The sequence below is a fragment of the Pteropus vampyrus genome, unplaced genomic scaffold (assembly GCF_000151845.1).
Source record: "Pteropus vampyrus isolate Shadow unplaced genomic scaffold, Pvam_2.0 Scaffold30, whole genome shotgun sequence".
Classification (NCBI taxonomy): domain Eukaryota; kingdom Metazoa; phylum Chordata; class Mammalia; order Chiroptera; family Pteropodidae; genus Pteropus; species Pteropus vampyrus.
Window position 1 is genome coordinate 9,680,328 of NW_011888811.1, and position 7,351 is coordinate 9,687,678.

The 7,351-nt window shown below is 38.3% G+C and overlaps 1 pseudogene; it reads left to right on the forward strand.

Annotated features, from left to right (window-relative positions):
* Positions 1-4,435: 4,435 nt before the first annotated feature.
* Positions 4,436-4,554, forward strand: LOC111737737 (annotated as a pseudogene).
* Positions 4,555-7,351: the final 2,797 nt, after the last annotated feature.

Here is a 7,351-nt window from a genome sequence, read left to right on the forward strand (position 1 = left end):
TGGATGAATCTCACAAAATGTTAACCAATATAAGCAAGTTAGAAAAATGCATGTGATAGAGTTCAATTTGTAGAACAGTTCAAAAATAAGATCAAACAATACGTTTGGGGGTAAATATTTGCTAAAAGCATAAACGAAAAACAAAAGGATAGCAGATGTCTATAGGGTAAAAGGGAGGGATGGTCTGAAAAGTACCTACAAAAAGCTTCAACAGAGTGGAGATTGTTCTGTTAAGCAAAGGGATATGTCCACGGTAATTTATTGTTGTACCTTTTTTATTCCAACATCTCTGAAATCAGCATGGTTTTAAATTGCTGTCAGCCAGGTGGCAGTGACTGCCTTAGAAATACCTTAACTAGTTTATTTCACTTATGTTTTCTTTTGCACAAGATAGATGACAAAATACCTAAGTCTGAAAGATATCTTTCGATAGATGTAAAATAAAAATTTTAAGTGACATTATACTCAGAATTCAGGAACCTGGAAAAGGTTTAGATATATTGTAGAATAATCCAAAATGCTGTGTACTAATGAGCTCTGTAAAGTATGTATGAATGTGGAAGGTAATTCTCTCCCCTCAAATAAATACCACATTAGAAATGAGTTTATAACTTTAAAACATGTCTATTGTAAAAAAGAAATTACGTTATCTTTTCAATTTAAAAGAAAGATGTAAATAAATTTCATGAGTCTATGCAAACCATTAAGTTGTTAACGACAGATGATAAAAGTTGAATGTGAGAAAAATAATTCATGTGTGTTTGTGTGAGCCTAGGGGTATTCTGCCCCACCTTGAACTTCCTTGCTCATTCTCTGTGACAATAATGTTTACTAGGATGGAAGCTGAGTTTCCAATAAAACAGGGTGTTTCTCTGGAGAGCAAATGTGTGGTAGAGGTGGAGGAGTGAGAAACGAGGTATTCTGAAAGGAGTAGTGGCTTAGGATACCAGAGGAAGCCATTCTCAATTGCTCTGGCGGGTGGCTGGAAAATCCCACCTGGTGATTTCTGATATACAAAGACCAATAGATGCTGGGGATCAAGGCATCCTTGGTGTTGACTCTTTAAGCAGTGAATGAATATAGGTAGGAGAAGAGAAAGAGGCATGATCTCAAAGACGTGAAAGGGGCTTTGGGGAAGCCTCCTGGGAATGTGAGAGGTTATGGAGTAGAGAAGGGGAACTCTTTCCAAAGCCTTTTACTCAGAGCCCCAAATTTACACTAAGCCAGAGGCTGAATTATTGTGGCTACAAATGTCTTAATCTCATGATTCTGTAGACCATGGCTCTATCTTTTGTCCTTCTATTAGTCCTGTTGTATGCACTCACACCCCCTACCTGCAAAGGACTCCTTTAACATGAACTTAGTTTGTCCACCATGCAGGGCGTTAGCTGAGTAGACCCACAATTTACACAAATGCCACCGAAGTAAAGTGGAGGTGGGGACTTGCCCACCACAGTGAGCGGTGCCAGGCACTATCTCTGTATTTCCTTTTCTATCTTGACAGTTCATCAAGAGACGCATGTATAAATATCTACGTGTTTCAAAGCAACAGATCTCTTCTTCTGGAGGGAGAGATCAATTCGGGCACCAAGTCAATATACCTTATCAGAAAAAGGCCAATATTTTTGATAGCAATATTTGTCATCATGGTAGCAATTCTGCTGCTGCAAGTGTGATGAGGCCACGGATGGCTGATCTGCCTGACCCGTGTTCCAAACCAGCGCACAACACACATACATACAAAAGATGAGAAAGGGATCTTTTGCCAACAGTAAAATGAGGTCATTCATGGGGTTATTGTGAGCGAGTGGAGTCTGTCAGACAGAAAGAAGATGTACTATGATGGGAAGAAGCAAAGTGCCTCCAGATATTGAAGGCAGTGTCATGGCTGGCGGGGTGAGAGTGATGAAGGAGACACTGCAGAGCACAGTAGGGGACAGGTCATGTGAGGCTTTGAGGTCCAGGTACAGGGTTTTGACTTCTGACTTAAGAGTAATGAAAAGCCACCGAAATGTTTTAAGTAAAGGAGTGACGACTAAATTGGCACTTTGGAAAGGGCACTGTGGTTGCTGTGAAGAGGAATATTTGGGAAGGGTTTTGTTATAATGTGACCTTGTGTCACTTCCTGTCTTTTGCCACAGGATCTATAAAATAAGGAGACTGGAGAGGATGTTTTGAAAAACACCTTTCCATTTGAAATACCCAAGTGGGATGGATATTCCTTCAATGAAGGACTTGTGACCTGGGCTTCTGGAAGTGTGTGGTGCACGGGCAGACTTAGCTGGCAGTGAGTTTGGAAATTGCCTCAGCTTCAGAGAACTCGTTCACCCGAGGTAAATGCTCTTCCCAGAGCACACAGCAAGAACTGATTGATGTGGAGTGTGAAGGTCTGGCCATCTTAGCCCAATGTGGACCAACTCTCAAGGGCCATTCTAGTTCAAGAGCTCCCAGTGGGGCCTGCCTCGCAGCTCGACTCCCTCCTCGATGCACTCTGCTTCCCTCCCTTCCCATCCACAGGTGCTAAGGGCACTCATTACTAAACATCCTTCTCACAAAGCTCCATTTCAAAATCTGTTTCTCGGGGAACATAGTCTGCAACACTGTGTTAGTATAATGTGCTGTGGGCACCTCCTCTGACTCCACTAACCTTGTGAAAGAGTTGGTGATAGCCAGGAAGGGTATTATACACCCTATGTGGTTTTGAATTTAAATAATTTAAAAATAAAATACATTTCCTTATTGCAAAACCGTGTCTATTTTAGAAAGTTTAGAGCATGTACACATGGAAAAGAAAGAAACACACATTCCATTGTCTTGATAATTCACTGCTTACTCAAAAATGGACTGGTTAGAACTACGTATGGTATTAGATGGGTAAGGATTTATCACGGTGATCACTTCATAAGTTTTATAAATGTCTAATCACTGTGTGGTACACCTGAAACTAATATAATATTATATGTCAACAATAATTGAAAAAATATCTTTTTAATGGACTGGTTAGATTTATGCATCCAGAAAGATGGAGTAGTCATATTTTTCCCTATTCCTCTCACTTGTACAAATAAAGACCTAGCACGTTGTATAAAACAAACCTTAAGACTCCGAAAGGTGGAGACCAGCCAGGGACCACAGGAAATGAGAAACAACATGGCGAGTTCTCTGATTTTCCCTCCCTCCGTCCCTCCCTTCCTTCTTTCCTTCCTTTTTTGTTTCATGCATCCCAGACTTGGAGCTAAAGAAGCTGGCAATCCTGAAAAAAAAAAAATGTCCCAAGGAAAACCTCATCTTTCTAGCCAAAGGACCAGGAAAGGAGCCGTGAAAAAAAGATAGAAGCTTTTAGACAGTAACTGCCCAATTACAGCCAAACATCACAGAAAAAAAAAGTGCTGCCAATGCTCAACCCAAGCAACCGATAAAATGGGTAGATTTTGTGATGATTCAAAATCAGGTGTGATAATGGCATAGCTACATTTTCTTTGGTGAAATTCCACATAATAATGTCACTGTAGAGTGTAACCACAGTAACAGCTACGACAAGTAATTCAAAAAGGCTTATCTGCCTCTTTTTAGGATTCTAAATCCATTTTAAGATCTTCAACCTGCCAGAGATAACCGGCCTTCAGTGAGACCTCAGTGTCCTTCAGTGGGACCTCATATGTGGGACAAAAATCTTTGGGAGAAAAATCAGTGTAAACCGAGGGTAGTTCCCAAATATCAGGGTTACTGCTACCCCCTGCTGCTAAGGAAAGGTGTAGCAGGCACAAGAAACTGCGGCACCCTCCCCTTCCACGTGCTGCACACAGATCTGGGTTGTTGAGGCTGTTATTAGTGATAAGGTTGTTAGTAACCATGAGACAACAATAACAGCATAAATGGTGATTATGAATTGAAATTGTACAGCAGAGAACAATGCGTTAGTGATGACTCTCACCCAAAGTGCCTTGTTTCAACAATTTACATGAGCTGATAACAATTATATGTATATGATAAGAAGAAGCAGAAGCTGGAGATGAAAAATTTAATTTGCTAATTTCCATTTCTTCTGCCTGTGCTGATCAACAAGCAGAGACAATCAGTATTATTGATTACTAAGAGCTCAGAGATATTATTTATGAACCTGTCTACCAATGACAGATGTAGTAAGACCAACATACAAAATCAGGGTAAATGGTGCTAGAACAATTGAACTCTCACATGAAAAAACAAAAGGAATTTCAACTCATCTTACACGATATATAAAAATTAACTCAAAAAGTACCTTAGGCCTAAATGTAAAACTTAAAATTACAAAACATCTAGAAAAAAATACAGGGGGAAATTATTGTAACCTTAGGTTAGGCAAAGATTTCTTGGCTAGGACACAAAAAAGTGTGATCCATAAAAGAAAACAATTGGTAAGTAGGATTTTATTAGAACTTAAAGATACACTATTGTCTAAGGCCATGCTACCCTGAACACTCCCAATCCCGTCTCATCTTGGAAGCTAAGCAGGGTCGGGCCTGGTTAGTACTTGGATGGGAGACCACCTAAGAAGACCAGGTGCTGTAGGTATAAAAAATAAAAGTAAAATAAAAGGTCTGCTGTAGGTGTAAAGAATAAAAATAAAATAAAAGGATTGCACTGTTAAGAAATGAAAAGATTAGCCAAAGATTGGGAGGAAAATATTTACAAAATACATATCTGATAAACGACATATCGATTGTGTAGTGTGTGTGTGTGTGTGTGTGTGTGTGTGTGTGTGTGTGTGCATGTGTGTGCTCTTATAACTCAATAGTAAGAAGAAAAAAAAAAGCCAGTTAAAAAATGGGCAAAAAATTTGAACAGTTTACCAAAGAAACAATATACATGGCAAACAAGTTACTCAACACTAGGGAAATGCAAATTAAAACAACTACACAGCTATTAGAATCACAACGAGTAAAAGTAAAAAGGAATATGCCAAGTACATATGAAGATTTACAGCAACTGCAACTCCCACGGTTTGCTAGTAGAAATAAAAAATGGTACAGCCTTTTTAGAAAACTTCTTGACACTTTCTTATATACGTAAACATATAACTATTACAAGGCTCGGCAATTCTATTCTTATGTAGTTACTCAGAAGAAATGAAAACATACAAAGATGTCTATATGGATGTTTAAAGGATGGAAAATAGCCCAATGTCCAACAACTGGTGAATAAATAAATGAATTATTATTTTACCTTCGTACAACGGAATACACATGCAATAGAATGCAAGACTTTTTGCCTTTTTTATTTTCTAGAACAGTACCTGGCAAAGTAGATGCACAATAAAGATTTGCCGAATGGATGTATTCCTTGTTAAGCTATACGAGGACTCTTTAAGGAATAAACTTTCCATTCAGATTCCAGAAATACAGCCACATAAATATGTTATTATATGCCATATTTTCACTAGCATCTCTCATAATATGAATTCCATACCATTATTCAGGTGTAGTTTCTTGTAAAGAACACAAGACTGAGAGTCGAGTCCTAGATTTTAGCCTCGATCCTGCCACTAAGACATTACACCTTTGAGTCCAGTATATCCATTTCCAGAAATTTACTTATTTCTAAATAGAACTAATACAAAATGTGGTGTGGTCGTTTCAATGGAGTATGGGAGAAAGTAAAAGATGAATTTTTAGATTTGAGCCTTTGCAACTGAGTGAAGTGCAAGTGAGTAAAGATGTGTAGTACTGTCAGATATGGAGTCTGAGTGCAAATAAGAAGGGTGTTGCCAGGGCCTGGCTATCACCTGGATGTTACCACCTGGATGACATCCCATTGAGAAGTGAGACCTGAGCCTTGGGTCAATTCAAATGATCAAATGTGCCAAATACTGCTGAGTGAAGTAAAATGAGAAGTTAGAATGACCACTGGAGGGCACAGGTATAGGTCACATTGGTCTCAGTGGCAGCGAGAAAAGCTTGATTAGGATATGCTCAAAAGTGAATGGATTTCTTCAACAAATAAATTGATGAGGGGAGGGAATTGAGATGGGGGAAGGAATCTATAGATTAAAACGTAATTAAAAGACAAATTAGGTAGTCACCAAAGGGAGGACTTTATTAGATCCTGCAGCAGTTGGTGTCCAAGTACTGACTTGATTTTGGTGATATTAATTTATTTAAAAATGAGTTCTATGATTATGTAAAAAAGAGTTATTTTTTAGCGACGTATGTTGAAATGAAATAATGTCTATAGGTAGACAATTGTTGAAATTGGGCAACGGGTACACTGTTCTATTCTATGTCTACTAACACTAAGAAAGAAATTATCTGCCAAGGACTTCTTCTGGTTAAGTGGGCACAAATTCATAACCAGAGTCTAGAGGCTGACAGAAGCTTCTTATCTACTCTACATTCCAGGGGAAACCCACAGAAAGAGCTGCCAGTGTCCTATAAGGTGTACCTGCCTGAGTCAACCCTTATATAAGGGAGTTTCTGGTATAGCCTTTCCACTAATGAGCTGAGACCTACTCTGTCTAATGGAAACTGCACAGCTATAGCCTCATTTGCATCTTTATTGACCAATCAGAGCAGCTCAAGAACAACCAATCAAAATATGCAATTCTGACCAATCTAGATCATGCTATTTGGACCAATCAGACTGTGCAAATTTGGATCCTTCATTTGTATACAAATAGACCAATCAGGGACTAGGGTGGGAACTTTCTGTATAAAAAGCCGCCTCCCGTTTCTGTGTAGGGAGGGCATACTTTCAGTGTCTAGTGGATGGAGTTTCTTTTGTTGGCGAAGTGTTTTCCTAAGTTTTCTTTTTCTCGAACCCGGGTCTGCGGACTCCTGGTGGCTTTAAATTGGTGGCAGCGACCTTTAGTTGACTTTTGGAATTCTCCGTAAGAAATTTTAAAAAAAGGGGAATCAAAGAATCTTATTTTAGAGAGATAAAGTTGAGTTTTATCAGATTAACAATCTTATTTTTAATGTGCAACATGCTCTTGTAAGAGTCCTATGAATTTAGAAGTTTGTGACACCGCTAATGAAAATAACCTCCAAAAGAAACCTTTAAATTTTTTTTTCTTAATTTGCTCATTTGTTGCTTCGAAATACAGTAGATTATCTCTGAATTCCTAATAACAATAGAAGTGAATGGATGGTGAAGAAATGGTAATTGAGAATATATTACTGATCCCCCATCATGATCTCAAATATTTACAGATTAAAAAAATATAGTTTATAGAATCCAACCTCATTGTCTAAAATATTTTTGACAGCGGGGTGAGTCGCAATAATTTCAAAAATATTCGCTTACCTGTATTTTCTAACTTTTATGTAAGGTATAGATGTCTTGTTTAATTTCAAGCATTTAAAAAAAAAAAAAA